The sequence below is a fragment of the Oncorhynchus nerka genome, unplaced genomic scaffold (assembly GCF_034236695.1).
Source record: "Oncorhynchus nerka isolate Pitt River unplaced genomic scaffold, Oner_Uvic_2.0 unplaced_scaffold_839, whole genome shotgun sequence".
NCBI classification, from domain to species: Eukaryota; Metazoa; Chordata; class Actinopteri; order Salmoniformes; family Salmonidae; genus Oncorhynchus; species Oncorhynchus nerka.
The window spans coordinates 181301-204368 of NW_027040431.1; positions in this window are offsets into that span (position 1 = coordinate 181301).

Consider the following 23068-nt stretch of genomic DNA (forward strand, 5'->3'; position numbering starts at 1 on the left):
TTCAGTCCCCTGAAGTTGACACAATCACTCATTATCCAGCCTGACTTTGTTCCTCAGTGTCTGGCAGAGACAGGGGTAATGAGTGCACTGAGAGACTGGAAGTCAGTGTTTTAATAAACAAACAAACAAACACACAAACACACACAAACACACCGACATGAAAACAGAGTCTATCCCACCTGAGGAAAGAACCAAGGGGAGGGACAGATGTAGGGAAGATAATCAAGGAGGTGGAGTCCAGGTGAGTGTCAGGAGGAAAGAACCAAGGGGAGGGACAGATGTAGGGAAGATAATCAAGGAGGTGGAGTCCAGGTGAGTGTCAGGAGGAAAGAACCAAGGGGGGGGACAGATATAGGGAAGATAATCAAGGAGGTGGAGTCCAGGTGAGTGTCAGGAGGAAAGAACCAAGGGGAGGGACAGATATAGGGAAGTTAATCAAGGAGGTGGAGTCCAGGTGAGTGTCAGGAGGAAAGAACCAAGGGGGGGGACAGATATAGGGAAGTTAATCAAGGAGGTGGAGTCCAGGTGAGTGTCAGGAGGAAAGAACCAAGGGGAGGGACAGATATAGGGAAGTTAATCAAGGAGGTGGAGTCCAGGTGAGTGACAGGAGGAAAGAACCAAGGGGAGGGACAGATATAGGGAAGTTAATCAAGGAGGTGGAGTCCAGGTGAGTGACAGGAGGAAAGAACCAAGGGGTGGGACAGATATAGGGAAGTTAATCAAGGAGGTGGAGTCCAGGTGAGTGACAGGAGGAAAGAACCAAGGGGAGGGACAGATATAGGGAAGTTAATCAAGGAGGTGATGGAGTCCAGGTGAGTGTCAGGAGGAAAGAACCAAGGGGAGGGACAGATATAGGGAAGTTAATCAAGGAGGTGGAGTCCAGGTGAGTGACAGGAGGAAAGAACCAAGGGGAGGGACAGATATAGGGAAGTTAATCAAGGAGGTGATGGAGTCCAGGTGAGTGTCAGGAGGAAAGAACCAAGGGGAGGGACAGATATAGGGAAGTTAATCAAGGAGGTGATGGAGTCCAGGTGAGTGTCAGGAGGAAAGAACCAAGGGGAGGGACAGATTTAGGGAAGTTAATCAAGGAGGTGGAGTCCAGGTGAGTGTCAGGAGGAAAGAACCAAGGGGAGGGACAGATATAGGGAAGTTAATCAAGGAGGTGGAGTCCAGGTGAGTGACAGGAGGAAAGAACCAAGGGGAGGGACAGATTTAGGGAAGTTAATCAATGAGGTGATGGAGTCCAGGTGAGTGTCAGGAGGAAAGAACCAAGGGGAGGGACAGATATAGGGAAGTTAATCAAGGAGGTGGAGTCCAGGTGAGTGACAGGAGGAAAGAACCAAGGGGAGGGACAGATTTAGGAAAGTTAATCAAGGAGGTGGAGTCCAGGTGAGTGTCAGGAGGAAAGAACCAAGGGGAGGGACAGATATAGGGAAGTTAATCAAGGAGGTGATGGAGTCCATGTGAGTGTCAGGAGGAAAGAACCAAGGGGAGGGACAGATATAGGGAAGTTAATCAAGGAGGTGGAGTCCAGGTGAGTGTCATGAGGAAAGAACCAAGGGGAGGGACAGATATAGGGAAGTTTTTCAAGGAGGTGGAGTCCAGGTGAGTGTCAGGAGGAAAGAACCAAGGGGAGGGACAGATATAGGGAAGTTTTTCAAGGAGGTGGAGTCCAGGTGAGTGTCAGGAGGAAAGAACCAAGGGGAGGGACAGATATAGGGAAGTTAATCAAGGAGGTGATGGAGTCCAGGTGAGTGTCAGGAGGAAAGAACCAAGGGGAGGGACAGATATAGGGAAGTTAATCAAGGAGGTGATGGAGTCCAGGTGAGTGTCAGGAGGAAAGAACCAAGGGGAGGGACAGATATAGGGAAGTTAATCAAGGAGGTGATGGAGTCCAGGTGAGTGTCAGGAGGAAAGAACCAATGGCGGAGGGACAGATTTAGGGAAGTTAATCAAGGAGGTGATGGAGTCCAGGTGAGTGTCAGGAGGAAAGAACCAAGGGGAGGGACAGATATAGGGAAGTTAATCAAGGAGGTGGAGTCCAGGTGAGTGACAGGAGGAAAGAACCAAGGGGAGGGACAGATTTAGGAAAGTTAATCAAGGAGGTGATGGAGTCCAGGTGAGTGTTAGGAGGAAAGAACCAAGGGGAGGGACAGATATAGGGAAGTTTTTCAAGGAGGTGGAGTCCAGGTGAGTGTCAGGAGGAAAGAACCAAGGGGAGGGACAGATATAGGGAAGTTAATCAAGGAGGTGATGGAGTCCAGGTGAGTGTCAGGAGGAAAGAACCAAGGGGAGGGACAGATATAGGGAAGTTAATCAAGGAGGTGGAGTCCAGGTGAGTGTCAGGAGGAGAGAACCAAGGGGAGGGACAGATATAGCGAAATTTTTCAAGGAGGTGGAGTCCAGGTGAGTGTCAGGAGGAAAGAACCAAGGGGAGGGACAGATATAGGGAAGTTTTTCAAGGAGGTGGAGTCCAGGTGAGTGTCAGGAGGAAAGAACCAAGGGGAGGGACAGATATAGGGAAGTTAATCAAGGAGGTAATGGAGTCCAGGTGAGTGTTAGGAGGAAAGAACCAAGGGGAGGGACAGATATAGGGACGTTTTTCAAGGAGGTGGAGTCCAGGTGAGTGTCATGAGGAAAGAACCAAGGGGAGGGACAGATATAGGGAAGTTAATCAAGGAGGTGGAGTCCAGGTGAGTGTCAGGAGGAAAGAACCAAGGGGAGGGACAGATATAGGGAAGTTAATCAAGGAGGTGATGGAGTCCAGGTGAGTGTCAGGAGGAAAGAACCAAGGGGAGGGACAGATATAGGGAAGTTAATCAAGGAGGTGGAGTCCAGGTGAGTGTCAGGAGGAAAGAACCAAGGGGAGGGACAGATATAGGGAAGTTTTTCAAGGAGGTGGAGTCCAGGTGAGTGTCAGGAGGAAAGAACCAAGGGGAGGGACAGATATAGGGAAGTTTTTCAAGGAGGTGGAGTCCAGGTGAGTGTCAGGAGGAAAGAACCAAGGGGAGGGACAGATATAGGGAAGTTAATCAAGGAGGTGATGGAGTCCATGTGAGTGTCAGGAGGAAAGAACCAAGGGGAGGGACAGATATAGGGAAGTTAATCAAGGAGGTGGAGTCCAGGTGAATGTCATGAGGAAAGAGCCAAGGGGAGGGACAGATATAGGGAAGTTAATCAAGGAGGTGATGGAGTCCAGGTGAGTGTCAGGAGGAAAGAACCAAGGGGAGGGACAGATATAGGGAAGTTATTCAAGGAGGTGGAGTCCAGGTGAGTGTCAGGAGGAAAGAACCAAGGGGAGGGACAGATATAGGGAAGTTAATCAAGGAGGTGGAGTCCAGGTGAGTGTCATGAGGAAAGAGCCAAGGGGAGGGACAGATATAGGGAAGTTAATCAAGGAGGTGATGGAGTCCAGGTGAGTGTCAGGAGGAAAGAACCAAGGGGAGGGACAGATATAGGGAAGTTAATCAAGGAGGTGGAGTCCAGGTGAGTGTCATGAGGAAAGAACCAAGGGGAGGGACAGATATAGGGAAGTTAATCAAGGAGGTGATGGAGTCCAGGTGAGTGTCAGGAGGAAAGAACCAAGGGGAGGGACAGATATAGGGAAGTTAATCAAGGAGGTGGAGTCCAGGTGAGTGTCAGGAGGAGAGAACCAAGGGGAGGGACAGATATAGCGAAGTTTTTCAAGGAGGTGGAGTCCAGGTGAGTGTCAGGAGGAAAGAACCAAGGGGAGGGACAGATATAGGGAAGTTTTTCAAGGAGGTGGAGTCCAGGTGAGTGTCAGGAGGAAAGAACCAAGGGGAGGGACAGATATAGGGAAGTTAATCAAGGAGGTGATGGAGTCCAGGTGAGTGTTAGGAGGAAAGAACCAAGGGGAGGGACAGATATAGGGAAGTTTTTCAAGGAGGTGGAGTCCAGGTGAGTGTCATGAGGAAAGAACCAAGGGGAGGGACAGATATAGGGAAGTTAATCAAGGAGGTGGAGTCCAGGTGAGTGTCAGGAGGAAAGAACCAAGGGGAGGGACAGATATAGGGAAGTTAATCAAGGAGGTGATGGAGTCCAGGTGAGTGTCAGGAGGAAAGAACCAAGGGGAGGGACAGATATAGGGAAGTTAATCAAGGAGGTGGAGTCCAGGTGAGTGTCAGGAGGAAAGAACCAAGGGGAGGGACAGATATAGGGAAGTTTTTCAAGGAGGTGGAGTCCAGGTGAGTGTCAGGAGGAAAGAACCAAGGGGAGGGACAGATATAGGGATGTTTTTCAAGGAGGTGGAGTCCAGGTGAGTGTCAGGAGGAAAGAACCAAGGGGAGGGACAGATATAGGGAAGTTAATCAAGGAGGTGATGGAGTCCAGGTGAGTGTCAGGAGGAAAGAACCAAGGGGAGGGACAGATATAGGGAAGTTAATCAAGGAGGTGATGGAGGCCAGGTGAGTGTCAGGACGAAAGAACCAAGGGGAGGGACAGATATAGGGAAGTTAATCAAGGAGGTGATGGAGTCCAGGTGAGTGTCAGGAGGAAAGAACCAAGGGGAGGGACAGATTTAGGGAAGTTAATCAAGGAGGTGGAGTCCAGGTGAGTGTCAGGAGGAAAGAACCAAGGGGAGGGACAGATATAGGGAAGTTAATCAAGGAGGTGGAGTCCAGGTGAGTGACAGGAGGAAAGAACCAAGGGGAGGGACAGATTTAGGAAAGTTAATCAAGGAGGTGATGGAGTCCAGGTGAGTGTTAGGAGGAAAGAACCAAGGGGAGGGACAGATATAGGGAAGTTTTTCAAGGAGGTGGAGTCCAGGTGAGTGTCAGGAGGAAAGAACCAAGGGGAGGGACAGATATAGGGAAGTTAATCAAGGAGGTGATGGAGTCCAGGTGAGTGTCAGGAGGAAAGAACCAAGGGGAGGGACAGATATAGGGAAGTTAATCAAGGAGGTGGAGTCCAGGTGAGTGTCAGGAGGAGAGAACCAAGGGGAGGGACAGATATAGGGAAGTTTTTCAAGAAGGTGGAGTCCAGGTGAGTGTCAGGAGGAAAGAACCAAGGGGAGGGACAGATATAGGGAAGTTTTTCAAGGAGGTGGAGTCCAGGTGAGTGTCAGGAGGAAGGAACCAAGGGGAGGGACAGATATAGGAAGTTAATCAAGGAGGTGATGGAGTCCAGGTGAGTGTCAGGAGGAAAGAACCAAGGGGAGGGACAGATATAGGGAAGTTTTTCAAGGAGGTGGAGTCCAGGTGAGTGTCAGGAGGAAAGAACCAAGGGGAGGGACAGATATAGGGAAGTTAATCAAGGAGGTGATGGAGTCCATGTGAGTGTCAGGAGGAAAGAACCAAGGGGAGGGACAGATATAGGGAAGTTAATCAAGGAGGTGGAGTCCAGGTGAGTGTCATGAGGAAAGAGCCAAGGGGAGGGACAGATATAGGGAAGTTAATCAAGGAGGTGATGGAGTCCAGGTGAGTGTCAGGAGGAAAGAACCAAGGGGAGGGACAGATATAGGGAAGTTGATCAAGGAGGTGGAGTCCAGGTGAGTGTCAGGAGGAAAGAACCAAGGGGAGGGACAGATATAGGGAAGTTTTTCAAGGAGGTGGAGTCCAGGTGAGTGTCAGGAGGAAAGAACCAAGGGGAGGGACAGATATAGGGAAGTTAATCAAGGAGGTGATGGAGTCCATGTGAGTGTCAGGAGGAAAGAACCAAGGGGAGGGACAGATATAGGGAAGTTAATCAAGGAGGTGGAGTCCAGGTGAGTGTCATGAGGAAAGAGCCAAGGGGAGGGACAGATATAGGGAAGTTAATCAAGGAGGTGATGGAGTCCAGGTGAGTGTCAGGAGGAAAGAACCAAGGGGAGGGACAGATATAGGGAAGTTAATCAAGGAGGTGGAGTCCAGGTGAGTGTCAGGAGGAAAGAACCAAGGGGTGGGACAGATATAGGGAAGTTTTTCAAGGAGGTGGAGTCCAGGTGAGTGTCAGGAGGAAAGAACCAAGGGGAGGGACAGATATAGGGAAGTTTTTCAAGGAGGTGGAGTCCAGGTGAGTGTCAGGAGGAAAGAACCAAGGGGAGGGACAGATATAGGGAAGTTAATCAAGGAGGTGATGGAGTCCAGGTGAGTGTCAGGAGGAAAGAACCAAGGGGAGGGACAGATATAGGGAAGTTAATCAAGGAGGTGATGGAGGCCAGGTGAGTGTCAGGACGAAAGAACCAAGGGGAGGGACAGATATAGGGAAGTTAATCAAGGAGGTGATGGAGTCCAGGTGAGTGTCAGGAGGAAAGAACCAAGGGGAGGGACAGATTTAGGGAAGTTAATCAAGGAGGTGGAGTCCAGGTGAGTGTCAGGAGGAAAGCACCAAGGGGAGGGACAGATATAGGGAAGTTAATCAAGGAGGTGGAGTCCAGGTGAGTGACAGGAGGAAAGAACCAAGGGGAGGGACAGATTTAGGAAAGTTAATCAAGGAGGTGATGGAGTCCAGGTGAGTGTTAGGAGGAAAGAACCAAGGGAGGGACAGATATAGGGAAGTTTTTCAAGGAGGTGGAGTCCAGGTGAGTGTCAGGAGGAAAGAACCAAGGGGAGGGACAGATATAGGGAAGTTAATCAAGGAGGTGATGGAGTCCAGGTGAGTGTCAGGAGGAAAGAACCAAGGGGAGGGACAGATATAGGGAAGTTAATCAAGGAGGTGGAGTCCAGGTGAGTGTCAGGTGGAGAGAACCAAGGGGACAGATATAGGGAAGTTTTCAGAGGTGGAGTCCAGGTGAAGTTTTTTTTCAAGGAGGTGGAGTCCAGGTGAGTGTCAGGAGGAAAGAACCAAGGGGAGGGACAGATATAGGGAAGTTAATCAAGGAGGTGATGGAGTCCAGGTGAGTGTTAGGAGGAAAGAACCAAGGGGAGGGACAGATATAGGGAAGTTTTTCAAGGAGGTGGAGTCCAGGTGAGTGTCATGAGGAAAGAACCAAGGGGAGGGACAGATATAGGGAAGTTAATCAAGGAGGTGTAGTCCAGGTGAGTGTCAGGAGGTGCAGGTGAGCGAGACGATGGTGACAGGTGTGCAGGATAATCAGCAGCCTGATGACCTAGAGGTCAGAGAGGGGGTATACTTGACAACAGGTCATCCTTTAAGGTGGAAAATGATTGGCTAGTGATTTGATTTGTTTTGTTCAGTAATGTTTGAAAAACTAGGTTGCCTCCCAAATTTCCCACTGTTCCCTCTATAGTGTACTGCTTCTGTCCAGGACCCATAGTGTTCTGTCCAGGACCCATAGTGTTCTGTCCAGGGCCGATAGTGTTCTGTCCAGGACCCATAGTGTTCTGTCCAGGGCCCATAGTGTTCTGTCCAGGACCCATAGTGTTCTGTCCAGGACCCATAGTGTTCTGTCCAGGGCCCATAGTGTTCTGTCCAGGGCCCATAGTGTTCTGTCCAGGACCCATAGTGTTCTGTCCAGGGCCCATAGTGTTCTGTCCAGGACCCAGAGTGTTCTGTCCAGGGCCCATAGTGTTCTGTCCAGGACCCATAGTGTTCTGTCCAGGGCCCATAGTGTTCTGTCCAGGACCCATAGTGTGCTGCTTCTGTCCAGGACCCATAGTGTGCTGCTTCTGTCCAGGACCCATAGTGTTCTGTCCAGGACCCATAGTGTTCTGTCCAGGACCCATAGTGTTCTGTCCAGGACCCATAGTGTTCTGTCCAGGACCCATAGTGTTCTGTCCAGGACCCATAGTGTACTGCTTCTGTCCAGGGCCCATAGTGTTCTGTCCAGGGCCCATAGTGTTCTGTCCAGGACCCATAGTGTTCTGTCCAGGGCCCATTGTGTTCTGTCCAGGGCCCATAGTGTTCTGTCCAGGGCCCATAGTGTTCTGTCCAGGACCCATAGTGTTCTGTCCAGGACCCATAGTGTTCTGTCCAGGGCCCAGTGTCCCATAGTGTTCTGTCCAGGGCCCATAGTGTTCTGTCCAGGACACATAGTGTTCTGTCCAGGACACATAGTGTTCTGTCCAGGGCCCATAGTGTTCTATCCAGGTGTCCTTCCTCTAGCATCAACCATCTATTACTGATGTCCTTCCTCTACCCTCAACCTCTCCCATCTAGTACTGATGTCCTTCCTCTACCCTCAATCTCTCCCATCTATTACTGATGTCCTTCCTCTACCCTCAACCATCTATTACTGATGTCCTTCCTCTACCCTCAACCATCTATTACTGATGTCCTTCCTCTACCCTCAACCATCTATTACTGATGTCCTTCCTCTACCATCTATTACTGATGTCCTTCCTCTACCCTCAACCATCTATTACTGATGTCCTTCCTCTACCCTCAACCATCTATTACTGATGTCCTTCCTCTACCCTCAAACATCTATTACTGATGTTTTTCCTCTACCCTCAACCATCTATTACTGATGTCCTTCCTCTACCCTCAACCATCTATTACTGATGTCCTTCCTCTACCATATATTACTGATGTCCTTCCTCTACCCTCAACCATCTATTACTGATGTCCTTCCTCTACCCTCAAACATTTATTACTGATGTTTTTCCTCTACCCTCAACCATCTATTACTGATGTCCTTCCTCTACCCTCAACCATCTATTACTGATGTCCTTCCTCTACCATCTATTACTGATGTCCTTCCTCTACCCTCTACCATCTATTACTGATGTCCTTCCTCTACCCTCAATCATCTGTTACTGATGTCCTTCCTCTACCCTCAACCATCTGTTACTGATGTCCTTCCTCTACCCTCAACCCCTCCCATCTATTACTGATGTCCTTCCTCTACCCTCAACCATCTATTACTGATGTCCTTCCTCTACCCTCAACCATCTATTACTGATGTCCTTCCTCTACCCTCAACCATCTATTACTGATGTCCTTCCATCTACCCTCAACCTCTCCCATCTATTACTGATGTCCTTCCTCTACCCTCAACCATCTATTACTGATGTCTTTCCTCTACCCTCAACCATCTATTACTGATGCCCTTCCTCTACCCTCAACCATCTATTACTGATGTCCTTCCTCTACCCTCAACCATCTATTTCTGATGTCCTTCCTCTACCCTCAACCATCTATTTCTGATGTCCTTCCTCTACCCTCAACCATCTATTACTGATGTCCTTCCTCTACCCTCAACCATCTATTACTGATGTCTTTCCTCTACCCTCAACCATCTATTACTGATGTCCTTCCTCTACCCTCAACCATCTATTACTGATGTCCTTCCTCTACCCTCAACCATCTATTACTGATGTCCTTCCTCTACCCTCAACCTCTCCCATCTAGTACTGATGTCCTTCATCTACCCTCAACCATCTATTACTGATGTCCTTCATCTACCGTCTCCCATCTATTACTGATGTCCTTCCTCTACCCTCAACCTCTCCCATCTATTACTGATGTCCTTCCTCTACCCTCTCCCATCTATTACTGATGTCCTTCCTCTACCCTTAACCATCTATTACTGATGTCCTTCCTCTACCCTCAACCATCTACTACTGATGTCCGTCCTCTACCCTCAACCATCTATTACTGATGTTTTTCCTCTACCCTCAACCTCTCACATCTATTACTGATGTCCTTCCTCTACCATCTATTACTGATGTCCTTCCTCTACCCTCAACCATCTATTTCTGATGTCCTTCCTGTACCCTCAACCATCTATTACTGATGTCCTTCCTCTACCCTCAACCATCTATTACTGATGTCCTTCCTCTACCCTCAACCATCTATTTCTGATGTCCTTCCTCTACCCTCAACCATCTATTACTGATGTCCTTCCTCTACCCTCAACCATATATTACTGATGTCCTTCCTCTACCCTCAATCTCTCCCATCTATAACTGATGTCCTTCCTCTACCCTCAATCTCTCCCATCTATTACTGATGTCCTTCCTCTACCCTCAACCATCTATTACTGATGTCCTTCCTCTACCCTCAACCATCTATTACTGATGTCCTTCCTCTACCCTCAACCTCTCCCATCTATTACTGATGTCCTTCCTCTACCCTCAACCATCTATTACTGATGTCCTTCCTCTACCCTCAACCATCTATTACTGATGTCCTTCCTCTACCCTCAACCATCTATTAACCATCTGATGATGTCCTTCCTCTACCCAACCATCAACCATCTATTACTGATGTCCTTCCTCTACCCTCAACCATCTATTACAGATGTCCTTCCTCTACCCTTAACCATCTATTACTGATGTCCTTCCTCTACCATCTATTACTGATGTCCTTCCTCTACCCTCAACCATCTATTACTGATGTCCTTCCTCTACCCTCAACCATCTATTACTGATGTCCTTCCTCTACCCCTCAACCTCAACCATCTATTACTGATGTCCTTCCTCTACCCTCAACCATCTATTACTGATGTCCTTCCTCTACCATCTATTACTGATGTCCTTCCTCTACCCTCAACCATCTATTACTGATGTCCTTCCTCTACCCTCAACCATCTATTACTGATGTCCTTCCTCTACCCTCAAACATCTATTACTGATGTTTTTCCTCTACCCTCAACCATCTATTACTGATGTCCTTCCTCTACCCTCAACCATCTATTACTGATGTCCTTCCTCTACCATATATTACTGATGTCCTTCCTCTACCCTCAACCATCTATTACTGATGTCCTTCCTCTACCCTCAAACATTTATTACTGATGTTTTTCCTCTACCCTCAACCATCTATTACTGATGTCCTTCCTCTACCCTCAACCATCTATTATTGATGTCCTTCCTCTCTACCATCTATTACTGATGTCCTTCCTCTACCCTCTACCATCTATTACTGATGTCCTTCCTCTACCCTCAATCATCTGTTACTGATGTCCTTCCTCTACCCTCAACCATCTGTTACTGATGTCCTTCCTCTACCCTCAACCCCTCCCATCTATTACTGATGTCCTTCCTCTACCCTCAACCATCTATTACTGATGTCCTTCCTCTACCCTCAACCATCTATTACTGATGTCCTTCCTCTACCCTCAACCATCTATTACTGATGTCCTTCCCTCTACCCTCAACCTCTCCCATCTATTACTGATGTCCTTCCTCTACCCTCAACCATCTATTACTGATGTCTTTCCTCTACCCTCAACCATCTATTACTGATGTCCTTCCTCTACCCTCAACCATCTATTACTGATGTCCTTCCTCTACCCTCAACCATCTATTTCTGATGTCCTTCCTCTACCCTCAACCATCTATTTCTGATGTCCTTCCTCTACCCTCAACCATCTATTACTGATGTCCTTCCTCTACCCTCAACCATCTATTACTGATGTCTTTCCTCTACCCTCAACCATCTATTACTGATGTCCTTCCTCTACCCTCAACCATCTATTACTGATGTCCTTCCTCTACCCTCAACCATCTATTACTGATGTCCTTCCTCTACCCTCAACCTCTCCCATCTAGTACTGATGTCCTTCATCTACCCTCAACCATCTATTACTGATGTCCTTCATCTACCGTCTCCCATCTATTACTGATGTCCTTCCTCTACCCTCAACCTCTCCCATCTATTACTGATGTCCTTCCTCTACCCTCTCCCATCTATTACTGATGTCCTTCCTCTACCCTTAACCATCTATTACTGATGTCCTTCCTCTACCCTCAACCATCTACTACTGATGTCCGTCCTCTACCCTCAACCATCTATTACTGATGTTTTTCCTCTACCCTCAACCTCTCACATCTATTACTGATGTCCTTCCTCTACCATCTATTACTGATGTCCTTCCTCTACCCTCAACCATCTATTTCTGATGTCCTTCCTGTACCCTCAACCATCTATTACTGATGTCCTTCCTCTACCCTCAACCATCTATTACTGATGTCCTTCCTCTACCCTCAACCATCTATTTCTGATGTCCTTCCTCTACCCTCAACCATCTATTACTGATGTCCTTCCTCTACCCTCAACCATATATTACTGATGTCCTTCCTCTACCCTCAATCTCTCCCATCTATAACTGATGTCCTTCCTCTACCCTCAATCTCTCCCATCTATTACTGATGTCCTTCCTCTACCCTCAACCATCTATTACTGATGTCCTTCCTCTACCCTCAACCATCTATTACTGATGTCCTTCCTCTCTACCCTCAACCTCTCCCATCTATTACTGATGTCCTTCCTCTACCCTCAACCATCTATTACTGATGTCCTTCCTCTACCCTCAACCATCTATTACTGATGTCCTTCCTCTACCCTCAACCATCTATTACTGATGTCCTTCCTCTACCCTCAACCATCTATTACTGATGTCCTTCCTCTACCCTCAACCATCTATTACAGATGTCCTTCCTCTACCCATCTAACCATCTATTACTGATGTCCTTCCTCTACCATCTATTACTGATGTCCTTCCTCTACCCTCAACCATCTATTACTGATGTCCTTCCTCTACCCTCAACCTCTCCCATCTATTACTGATGTCCTTCCTCTACCCTCAACCATCTATTACTGATGTCCTTCCTCTACCCTCAACCATCTATTACTGATGTCCTTCCTCTACCCTCAACCATCTATTACTGATGTCCTTCCTCTACCCTCAACCATCTATTACTGATGTCCTTCCTCTACCCTCAACCATCGATTACTGATGTCCTTCCTCTACCCTCAACCTCTCCCATCTATTACTGATGTCCTTCCTCTACCCTCAACCATCTATTACTGATGTCCTTCCTCTACCCTCAACCATCTATTACTGATGTCCTTCCTCTACCCTCAACCATCTATTACTGATGTCCTTCCTCTACCCTCAACCATCTATTACTGATGTCCTTCCTCTACCCTCAACCATCTATTACTGATGTCCTTCCTCTACCCTCAACCATCTATTACTGATGTCCTTCCTCTACCATCTATTACTGATGTCCTTCCTCTACCCTCAACCATCTATTACTGATGTCCTTCCATCTATTTACTACCCTTAACCATCTATTACTGATGTCCTTCCTCTACCCTCAACCATCTATTACTGATGTCCTTCCTCTACCCTCAACCATCTATTACTGATGTCCTTCCTCTACCCTCAACCATCTATTACTGATGTCCTTCCTCTACCCTCAACCATCTATTACTGATGTCCTTCCTCTACCCTCAACCATCTATTACTGATGTCCTTCCTCTACCCTCAACCATCTATTACTGATGTCCTTCCTCTACCCTCAACCATCTATTACTGATGTCCTTCCTCTACCCTCAACCATCTATTACTGATGTCCTTCCTCCCTACCCTCAATGTCCTTCTCCCATCTATTACTGATGTCCTTCCTCTACCCTCAACCATCTATTACTGATGTCCTTCCTCTACCCTCAACCATCTATTACTGATGTCCTTCCTCTACCCTCAACCATCTATTACTGATGTCCTTCCTCTACCCTCAACCATCTATTACTGATGTCCTTCCTCTACCCTCAACCATCTATTACTGATGTCCTTCCTCTACCCTCAACCATCTATTACTGATGTCCTTCCTCTACCATCTATTACTGATGTCCTTCCTCTACCCTCAACCATCTATTACTGATGTCCTTCCTCTACCCTTAACCATCTATTACTGATGTCCTTCCTCTACCCTCAACCATCTATTACTGATGTCCTTCCTCTACCCTCAACCATCTATTACTGATGTCCTTCCTCTACCCTCAACCATCTATTACTGATGTCCTTCCTCTACCCTCAACCATCTATTACTGATGTCCTTCCTCTACCCTCAACCATCTATTTCTGATGTCCTTCCTCTACCCTCTACCATCTATTACTGATGTCCTTCCTCTACCCTCAACCATCTATTACTGATGTCCTTCCTCTACCCTCAACCCTATTACTGATGTCCTTCCCTCTACCCTCTACCCTCAACCATCTATTACTGATGTCCTTCCTCTACCCTCAACCTCTCCCATCTATTACTGATGGCCTTCCTCTACCCTCAACCATCTATTACTGATGTCCTTCCTCTACCCTCAACCATCTATTACTGATGTCATTCCTCAACCCTCAACCTCTCCCATCCAGTTCTGATGTCCTTCCTCTACCCTCAACCTCTCCCATCTATTACTTATGTCCTTCCTCTACCCTCAACCTCTCCCATCTATTACTGATGTCCTTCCTCCATACCCTCAACCTCTCCCATCTATTACTGATGTCCTTCCTCTACCCTCAACCTCTCCCATCTATTACTGATGTCCTTCCTCTACCCTCTCCCATCTATTACTGATGTCCTTCCTCTACCCTCAACCTCTCCCCATCTATTACTGATGTCCTTCCTCTACCCTCAACCATCTATTACTGATGTCCTTCCTCTACCCTCAACCATCTATTACTGATGTCCGTCCTCTACCCTCAACCATCTATTACTGATGTTTTTCCTCTACCCTCAACCATCTATTACTGATGTCCTTCCTCTACCCTTAACCATCTATTACTGATGTCCTTCCTCTACCCTCAACCATCTACTACTGATGTCCTTCCTCTACCCTCAACCATCTATTACTGATGTTTTCCTCTACCCTCAACCTCTCACATCTATTACTGATGTCCTTCCTCTACCATCTATTACTGATGTCCTTCCTCTACCCTCAACCATCTATTACTGATGTCCTTCCTCTACCCTCAACCATCTATTACTGATGTCCTTCCTCTACCCCTCAACCTCTCCCATCTATTACTGATGTCCTTCCTCTACCATCTATTACTGATGTCCTTCCTCTACCCTCAACCATCTATAACTGATGTCCTTCCTCTACCCTCAACCATCTATTACTGATGTCCTTCCTCTACCCTCAACCTCTCCCATCTATTACTGATGTCCTTCCTCTACCATCTATTACTGGTGTCCTTCCTCTACCCTCAACCATCTATTACTGATGTCCTTCCTCTACCCTAAACCATCTTTTACTGATGTCCTTCCTCTACCCTCAACCATCTATTACTGATGTCCTTCCTCTACCCTCAACCATCTATTACTGGTGTCCTTCCTCTACCCTCAACCATCTATTACTGATGTCCTTCCTCTACCCTCAACCATCTATTACTGATGTCCTTCCTCTACCCTCAACCATCTATTACTGATGTCCTTCCTCTACCCTCAACCATCTATTTCTGATGTCCTTCCTCTACCCTCAACCTCTCCCATCTATTACTGATGTCCTTCCTCTACCCTCAACCATCTATTACTGATGTCCTTCCTCTACCCTCAACCTCTCCCATCTATTACTGATGTCCTTCCTCTACCCTCAACCATCTATTACTGATGTCCTTCCTCTACCCTCAACCATCTATTACTGATGTCCTTCCTCTACCCTCAACCATCTATTACTGATGTCCTTCCTCTACCCTCAATCTATTACTGATGTCCCCTCTATCAACCATCTATTACTGATGTCCTTCCTCTACCCTCAACCATCTATTACTGATGTCCTTCCTCTACCCTCAACCATCTACTACTGATGTCCTCCTCTACCCTCAACCATCTATTACTGATGTTTTTCCTCTACCCTCAACCTCTCACATCTATTACTGATGTCCTTCCTCTACCATCTATTAGTGATGTCCTTCCTCTACCCTCAACCATCTACTACTGATGTCCGTCCTCTACCATCAACCATCTATTACTGATGTCCTTCCTCTACCCTCAACATCTCCCATCTATTACTGATGTCCTTCCTCTACCCTCAACCCCTCCCATCTATTACTGATGTCCTTCCTCTACCCTCAACCTCTCCCATCTATTACTGATGTCCTTCCTCTACCCTCAACCCTCTCCCATCTATTACTGATGTCCTTCCTCTACCCTCAACCTCTCATCTATTACTGATGTCCTTCCTCTACCATCTATTACTGATGTCCTTCCTCTACCCTCAACCATCTATTACTGATGTCCTTCCTCTACCCTCTCCCTATCTGTCCTTCCTCTATCAACCATCTATTACTGATGTCCTTCCTCTACCCTCAACCATCTATTACTGATGTCCTTCCTCTACCCTCAACCATCTATTACTGATGTCCATCTATTACTGATGTCCTTCCTGATGTCCCTCTACCCTCAACCTCTCCCATCTATTACTGATGTCCTTCCTCTACCCTCAACCATCTATTACTGATGTCCTTCCTCTACCCTCAACCATCTATTACTGATGTCCTTCCTCTACCCTCAACCTCAACCATCTATTTCTGATGTCCTTCCTCTACCATATATTACTGATGTCCTTCCTCTACCCTCAACCATCCATTACTGATGTCCTTCCTCTACCCTCAACCATCTATTACTGATGTCCTTCCTCTACCCTCAACCATCTATTACTGATGTCCTTCCTCTACCCTCAACCATCTATTACTGATGTCCTTCCTCTACCCTCAACCTCTCCCATCTATTACTGATGTCCTTCCTCTACCCTCATCTACCTCTCCCATCTATTACTGATGTCCTTCCTCTACCCTCAACCTCTCCCATCTATTACTGATGTTCTTCCTCTACCCTCAACCATCTATTACTGATGTCCTTCCTCTACCCTCAAACCATCTATTACTGATGTCCTTCCTCTCTATTACCCTTCTATTACTGATGTCCTTCCTCTACCCTCAACCATCTATTACTGATGTCCTTCCTCTACCCTCAACCTCTCCCATCTATTACTGATGTCCTTCCTCTACCCTCAACCATCTATTACTGATGTCCTTCCTCTACCCTCAACCATCTATTACTGATGTCCTTCCTCTACCCTAAACCATCTATTACTGATGTCCTTCCTCTACCCTCAACCATCTATTACTGATGTCCTTCCTCTACCCTCAACCATCTATTACTGATGTTCTTCCTCTACCCTCAACCTCTCCCATCTAATACTGATGTCCTTCCTCTACCCTCAACCTCTGATGTCCCATCTATTACTGATGTCCTTCCTCTACCCTAAACCTCTCCCATCTATTACTGATGTCCTTCCTCTACCCTCAACCTCTCCCATCTATTACTGATGTCCTTCCTCTACCCTCAACCATCTATTACTGATGTCCTTCCTCTACCCTCAACCATCTATTACTGATGTCCTTCCTCTACCCTCAACCATCTATTACTGATGTCCTTCCTCTACCCTCAACCATCTATTACTGATGTCCTTCCTCTACCCTCAACCATCTATTTCTGATGTCCCTTTCGGTTTCTTTTCTTTTGCCATATCGTTCAAATTGTGGATATTTGTTATGATGCTGTTTAATCTTCCAAGCTTCAGGTCATTCGCTCTCGTCTCATTAATCTTCTATTAGGCTGAGTCCCCAATGGCACCCTATTCCCTATTGTAGTGCTATGGGCCCTTTTGAACATGAGTGCTCCATATAGGGAACAAGTGGCATTTTGGCAAACTACTTACAGCACAGAAGATAATATACTAGAACAGACTGATATAGTGATGTCTCCTGTATCTGTAATAATATAGGCATTAGGAATACTGCTGTGCCTTCTGGCTCTCGCATCTAACACACACCTTCAGGACACAGACTGATATAGTGATGTCTCCTGTAATACTGCTGTGCCTTCTGGCTCTCCCATCTAACACTCACCTTCAGGACACAGACTGATATAGTGATGTCTCCTGTAATACTGCTGTGCCTTCTGGTTCTCCCATCTAACACTCACCTTCAGGACACGACCCTGCCTCACACAGGAAGCGGCGCAGGTCCTAATCCAGGCACTTGTCATCTCCCGTCTGGATTACTGCAACTCGCTGTTGGCTGGGCTCCCTGCCTGTGCCATTAAACCCCTACAACTCATCCAGAACGCCGCAGCCCGTCTGGTGTTCAACCTTCCCAAGTTCTCTCACGTCACCCCGCTCCTCCGCTCTCTCCACTGGCTTCCAGTTGAAGCTCGCATCCGCTACAAGACCATGGTGCTTGCCTACGGAGCTGTGAGGGGAACGGCACCTCACTACCTCCAGGCTCTGATCAGGCCCTACACCCAAACAAGGGCACTGCGTTCATCCACCTCTGGCCTGCTCGCCTCCCTACCACTGAGGAAGTACAGTTCCCGCTCAGCCCAGTCAAAACTGTTCGCTGCTCTGGCCCCCCAATGGTGGAACAAACTCCCTCACGACGCCAGGACAGCGGAGTCAATCACCACCTTCCGGAGACACCTGAAACCCCACCTCTTTAAGGAATACCTAGGATAGGATAAAGTAATCCTTCTCACCCCCCTTAAAAGATTTAGATGCACTATTGTAAAGTGGCTGCTCCACTGGATGTCATAAGGTGAATGCACCAATTTGTAAGTCGCTCTGGATAAGAGCGTCTGCTAAATGACTTAAATGTAAAATGTAAAGGACACGGACTGATATAGTGATGTCTCCTGTAATACTGCTGTGCCTTCTGGCTCTCCCATCTAACACACACCTTCAGGACACAGACTGATATAGTGATGTCTCCTGTAATACTGCTGTGCCTTCTGGCTCTCCCGTCTAACACTCACCTTCAGGACACAGACTGGGGTTCAGGCCTTTCAGCCTTTCCTATTCCCTGTGGACGAGCATCTTCAAATGGGATGGACATTTCTACTCCTCAACTCCACCTGTAAGCACTACTAATTGATGATTTGTTGTCAGTTCTACCTGTGGCTGGTTGGGATGGTCATTGTGTCCTCTCCATCCCTTCCTTCCATCCCTCCCTCCCTCCCTCCATCCCTCCCTCTCAACTTCTCCTCTCCTCCATTCCCTGGCCCCCCAGAGATAAAGAGTCTCTGGCCCCCCCAGAGATGAAGAGTCTCTGCCCCCCCCCCCTCGAGTTGAACTGATAAAGGGTCTCTGGCCCCCAGAGATAAAGGGTCTCTAGCCCCCAGAGATAGAGGGTCTCTGCCCCCCCCCCCAGAGATAAAGGGTCTCTGGCCCCCCCAGAGATAAAGGGTCTATGGCCCCCAGAGATAAAGGACCTGTGCCCCCCCAGAGATAAAGGGTCTCTGGCCCCCCAGAGATAAAGGGTCTATGGCCCCCAGAGATAAAGGGTCTCTAGCCTCCCCAGAGATAAAGGGTCTATGGCCCCCCAGAGATAAAGGGTCTGTGGCCCCCCAGAGATGAACTGATAAAGGGTCTTTGGCCCCCATAGATAAAGGGTCTGTGCCCCCCATAGATAAAGGGTCTGTGGCCCCCCAGAGATGAACTGATAAAGGGTCTGTGGCCCCCCAGAGATAAAGGGTCTGTGGCCCCCCCAGAGATGAACTGATAAAGGGTCTTTGGCCCCCAGAGATAAAGGGTCTGTGCCACCCCCCATAGATAAAGGGTCTGTGCCCCCCCCCATAGATAAAGGGTCTGTGCCCCCCATAGATAAAGGGTCTGTGCCCCCACCCCCAGCTGAGCTGAGCCACTCACTGGCATGGCAAGAATGTTCTGGTCTCCACGCATCAATAAATAATCATTTATTAGGACAAAATCATGCAGCTCCATGTATATCTGATCTTCCCCTTGTACAGCAGGTCACACACAGGAACTCACAACTCTACACGGTACAGTATTATGGTGACAGGTTATCCGTCAATGGTATTTACCGTGAGCTCGGTATTCAACGTTCATTACGCGAGTCAAATATCGGGACCCACTTATTAAGTGTAAGCAGCTGTCCGTGATCTGTTATTGCAATGGTCTCACATTATTCTGTATAACAAGTAAGAAAGAGATATATATTTATAGTTGTAAATGACATGGGAATGAAAGTAGGCGATGGTTTGATGAATGAGCGCCATTTTTAAAACCCATTATTGTTAATAATAGAACAGAAAGAATATCTCACGGCTGGTGTACATACTGTAGTCTTCTCCACGTTAACAGCCGCTAGTGGTTACGAACTAGGCCAAACCACTTCACTTTATTTAAGTACTTATTCACTTTATTTACAAATAACTTTATTGGCATATTGATGTGAAACAAAAATGGAGCAGGCTTATATGTTGTTATTGTCACTTAACATAAATATATTCCATGAGTCCCTGAATGAGTATTGCTTCAGCTTCAATCAGAATGAGTCTGTTTCCCAAATGTAACACTAAGCCCTATATAGTGCACTCCTTTTGGCCCAAAGCACTATGGGCCGTTACCTGATTAACAAAACACAGGTGAGGATGAAAGAAGCAGATGACCGGTATTATTTCATCAGTATTCTGGGCCGATGGTCTGTAATTTACTCTGTAGCCCACAACACATAAATACTATAGAGTATTCTGGGCTGATGGTCTGTAATTTACACCAAAGCCCACAACACATAAATACTATAGAGTATTCTGGGCCGATGGTCTGTAATTTACACTGAAGCCCACAACACATTACTATAGAGTATTCTGGGCTGATGGTCTGTAAAGCCCACAACACATAAATACTATAGAGTATTCTGGGCTGATGGTCTGTAATTTACTCTAAATACTATAGAGTATTCTGGGCCTGTAATTTACACAAAGCACATAAATACTATAGAGTATTCTGGGCTGATGGTCTGTAATTTACTCTGAAACACATAAATACTATAGCTGGGCAATTTACAACAACACATAAATACTATAGAGTATTCTGGGCAGATGGTCTGTAATTTACAACACATAAATACTATAGAGTATTCTGGGCAGATGGTCTGTAATTTACTCTGCCCACAACACATAAATACTATAGAGTATTCTGGGCCGATGGTCTGTAATTTACTCTGTAGCCCACAACACATAAATACTATAGAGTATTCTGGGCCGATGGTCTGTAATTTACTCTGTAGCCCACAACACATAAATACTATAGAGTATTCTGGGCCGATGGTCTGTAATTTACTCTGTAGCCCACAACACATAAATACTATAGAGTATTCTGGGCCGATGGTCTGTAATTTACTCTGAAGCCCACAACACATAAATACTATAGAGTATTCTGGGCTGATGGTCTGGGCTAAATACTATAGATTCTGGGCCGATGGTCTGTAATTTACTCTGTAGCCCACAACACATAAATACTATAGAGTATTCTGGGCTGATGGTCTGTAATTTACTCTGAAGCCCACAACACATAAATACTATAGAGTATTCTGGGCTGATGGTCTGTAATAAATTACTGGGCTGGTCTAGCCCACAACACATAAATACTATAGAGTATTCTGGGCAGATGGTCTGTAATTTACTCTGAAGCCCACAACACATAAATACTATAGAGTATTCTGGGCTGAACTCTGTAGCATAAATACTATAGAGTATTCTGGGCTGATGGTCTGTAATTTACTCTGAAGCCCACAACACATAAATACTATAGAGTATTGGTCTGTAATTTACTCTGTAGCCCACAACATAAATACTATAGAGATGGTCTGTAATTTACACCAAAGCCCACAACACATAAATACTATAGAGTATTCTGGGCTGATGGTCTGTAATTTACACCAAAGCTGGGCTGATGGTCTGTAATTTACAACAACACATAAATACTATAGAGTATTCTGGGCTGATGGTCTGTAATTTACTCTGTAGCCCACAACACATAAATACTTACTGGGCATGTCTGTAGCCCACAACACATAAATACTATAGAGTATTCTGGGCTGATGGTCTGTAATTTACTCTGTAGCCCACAACACATAAATACTATAGAGGTCTGTATTCTGGGCTGATGGTCTGTAATTTAGCCCACAACAAAGCCCACAACACATAAACACATACTATAGAGTATTCTGGGCCGATGGTCTGTAATTTACTCTGTAGCCCACAACACATAAATACTATAGAGTATTCTGGGCTGGTCTGTATGGTCACATAAATTATAGAGTATTCTGGGCTGATGGTCTGTAATTTACACCAAAGCCCACAACACATAAATACTATAGAGTATTCTGGGCTGATGGTCTGTAATTTACTCTGTAGCCCACAACACATAAATACTATATTCTGGGCTGATGGTCTGTAATTCTAAATACTATAGAGTATTCTGGGCTGATGGTCTGTAATTTACTCTGTAGCCCACAACACATAAATACTATAGAGTATTCTGGGCTGATGGTCTGTAATTTACTCTGTAGCCCACAACACATAAATACTATAGAGTATTCTGGGCCGATGGTCTGTAATTTATGGTCTCTGTAGCCCACAACACATAAATACTATAGAGTATTCTGGGCTGATGGTCTGTAATTTACTCTGTAGCCCACAACACATAAATACTATAGAGTATTCTGGGCCCACAACACATAAATACTATAGATGGTCTGTAATTTACTCTGTAGCCCACAACACATAAATACTATAGAGTATTCTGGGCCGATGGTCTGTAATTTACTCTGTAGCCCACAACACATAAATACTATAGAGTATTCTGGGCCGATGGTCTGTAATTTACTACTCTGTAGCCCACAACACATAAATACTATAGAGTATTCTGGGCCGATATTTACTGGGCTGATGGTCTGTAATTTACTCTGTAGCCCACAACACATAAATACTATAGAGTATTCTGGGCTGATGGTCTGTAATTTACTCTGTAGCCCACAACACATAAATACTATAGAGTATTCTGGGCTGATGGTCTATAATTTCTGGGCCGATGGTCTGTAATTTACTCTGTAGCCCACAACACATAAATACTATAGAGTATTCTGGGCTGATGGTCTGTAATTTACTATTCTGGGCTGATGGTCTGTAATTTACAAAAGCCCACAACACATAAATATATGAAATCATCTTAAACCTAGACAAAACATTTTGGTTTTGTGACAAAGATCAATCTTACGTCGTCTTTATTTCTTAAACTTTTCATTAAACTTGCATAATAAACATGCAATGAAACATATTGAATTTTTCTGAGATGTTTGGTAGAACTCTCTCTCTCCTTCACTTCATCCTTCTCTCTCTCCTCCTTCACCTCTCATCCTCTCTCTCTCCTCCTTCACCCTCTCATCCTTCTCTCTCTCTCCCTCCTTCACCCCTTCACCCTCTCATCCTTCTCTCTCTCTCCCTCCCTTCACCCTCTCATCCTTCTCTCTCTCCTCCTTCACCCTCTCATCCTTCTCTCTCTCCCTCCTTCACCCTCTCATCCTTCTCTCTCTCTCCCTCCTTCACCCTCTCATCCTTCTCTCTCTCTCCCTCCCTCC